This window comes from Heptranchias perlo, unplaced genomic scaffold (genome assembly GCF_035084215.1).
Source record: "Heptranchias perlo isolate sHepPer1 unplaced genomic scaffold, sHepPer1.hap1 HAP1_SCAFFOLD_906, whole genome shotgun sequence".
Lineage (NCBI taxonomy): Eukaryota > Metazoa > Chordata > Chondrichthyes > Hexanchiformes > Hexanchidae > Heptranchias > Heptranchias perlo.
The window spans coordinates 1-2500 of record NW_027139947.1 but is presented as its reverse complement, the minus strand read 5'-3'; positions in this window follow the sequence as shown (position 1 = coordinate 2500).

Below are 2500 nucleotides of genomic sequence, written 5' to 3'. Positions count from 1 at the left end.
GCTTACTCTGTATCTAACCTGTACCTGACCCTGGGAGTGTTTGATGGGACAGTGTAGAGGGAGCTTTACTCTGTATCTAACCTTGTACCTGCCCTGGAGTGTTTGATGGAACAGTGTAGAGGGAGCTTTACTCTGTATCTAACCCTGTACCTGGACCCTGGGAGTGTTTGATGGGACAGTGTAGAGGGAGCTTTACTCTGTATCTAACCCTGTACCTGCCCTGGGAGTGTTTGATGGGACAGTGTAGAGGGAGCTTTACTCTGTATCTAACCCTGTACCTGACCCTGGGAGTGTTTGACGGGACAGTGTAGAGGGAGCTTTACTCTGTATCTAACCCTGTACCTGCCCTGGGAGTGTTTGACGGGACAGTGTAGAGGGAGCTTACTCTGTATCTAACCCTGTACCTGCCCTGGGAGTGTTTGATGGGACAGTGTAGAGGGAGCTTTACTCTGTATCTAACCCTGTACCTGCCCTGGGAGTGTTTGACGGGACAGTGTAGAGGGAGCTTTACTCTATATCTCACCCTGTACCTGCCCTGGGAGTGTTTGATGGACAGTGTAGAGGGAGCTTTACTCTGTATCTAACCCTGTACCTGCCCTGGGAGTGTTTGATGGGACAGTGTAGAGGGAGCTTTCCTCTGTATCTAACCCTGTACATGCCCTGGGAGTGTTTGATGGGACGGTGCAGAGGGAGCTTTACTCTGTATCTAACCCTGTACCTGACCCTGGGAGTGTTTGATGGGACAGTGTGGAGGGAGCTTTACTCTGTATCTAACCCTGTACCTGCCCTAGGAGTGTTTGATGGGACAGTGTAGAGGGAGCTTTACTCTGTATCTAACCCTGTACCTGCCCTGGGAGTGTTTGATGGGACAGTGTAGAGGGAGCTTTACTCTGTATCTAACCCTGTACCTGCCCTGGGAGTGTTTGATGGGACAGTGCAGAGGGAGCTTTACTCTGTATCTAACCCTGTACCTGCCCTGGGAGTGTTTGATGGGACAGGTGTAGAGGGAGCTTTACTCTGTATCTAACCCTGTACCTGACCCTGGGAGTGTTTGATGGGACAGTGTAGAGGGAGCTTTACTCTGTATCTAACCCTGTACCTGCCCTGGGAGTGTTTGATGGGACAGTGTAGGGGGAGCTTTACTCTGTATCTAACCCTGTACCTGCCCTGGGAGTGTTTGATGGGACAGTGTGGAGGGAGCCTTACTCTCTATCTAACCCTGTACCTGACCCTGGGAGTTTTTGATGGGACAGTGTAGAGGGAGCTTTACTCTGTATCTAACACTGTACCTGCCCTGGGAGTGTTTGATGGGACAGTGTAGAGGGAGCTTTACTCTGTATCTTAACCCTGTACCTGCCCTGGGAGTGTTTGATGGGACAGTGTAGAGGGAGCTTTACTCTGTACCTAACCCTGTACCTGACCTGGGAGTGTTTGACGGGACAGTGTAGAGGGAGCTTTACTCTGTATCTAACCCTGTACCTGCCCTGGGAGTGTTTGATGGGACAGTGTAGAGGGAGCTTTACTCTGTATCTAACCCTGTACCTGACCTGGGAGTGTTTGACGGGACAGTGTGGAGGAGCTTTACTCTGTATCTAACCCTGTACCTGACCCCTGGGAGTGTTTGATGGGACAGTGAAGAGGGAGCTTTACTCTGTATCTAACCCTGTACCTGACCCTGGGAGTGTTTGATGGGACAGTGTAGAGGGAGCTTTACTCTGTATCTAACCCTGTACCTGCCCTGGGAGTGTTTGATGGGACAGTGTAGAGGGAGCTTTACTCTGTATCTAACCCTGTACCTGTCCCTGGGAGTGTTTTGACGGGACAGTGTGGAGGGAGCTTTACTCTGTATCTAACCCTGTACCTCACCCTGGGAGTGTTTGATGGGACAGTGTAGCGGGAGCTTTACTCTGTATCTAACCCTGTTACCTGACCCTGGGAGTGTTTGATGGGACAGTGTAGAGGGAGCTTTACTCTGTATCTAACCTGTACCTGCCCTGGGAGTGTTTGATGGGACAGTGTAGAGGGAGCTTTACTCTGTATCTAACCCTGTACTCTGCCCTGGGAGTGTTTGATGGGACAGTGTAGAGGGAGCTTTACTCTGTATCTAACCCTGTACCTGCCCTGGGAGTGTTTGATGGGACAGTGTAGAGGGAGCTTTACTCTGTATCTAACCCTGTACCTGCCCTGGGAGTGTTTGATGGGACAGTGTAGAGGGAGCTTTACTCTGTATCTAACCCTGTACCTGCCTGGGAGTGTTTGATTGGACAGTGTAGAGGAGCTTTACTCTGTATCTAACCCTGTACCTGCCCTGGGAGTGTTTGATGGACATGTGAGGAGCTTTTACTCTGTACTAACCTGTACCTGCCCTGCGGATGTTTGATGGGGACAATGTAGAGGGAGCTTTACTCTGATCTAACCCTGTACCTGCCCTGGGAGTGTTTTGATGGGACAGTGTAGAGTGAGCTTTCCTCTGTATCTAACCCTGTCTGATTGTGTTTTA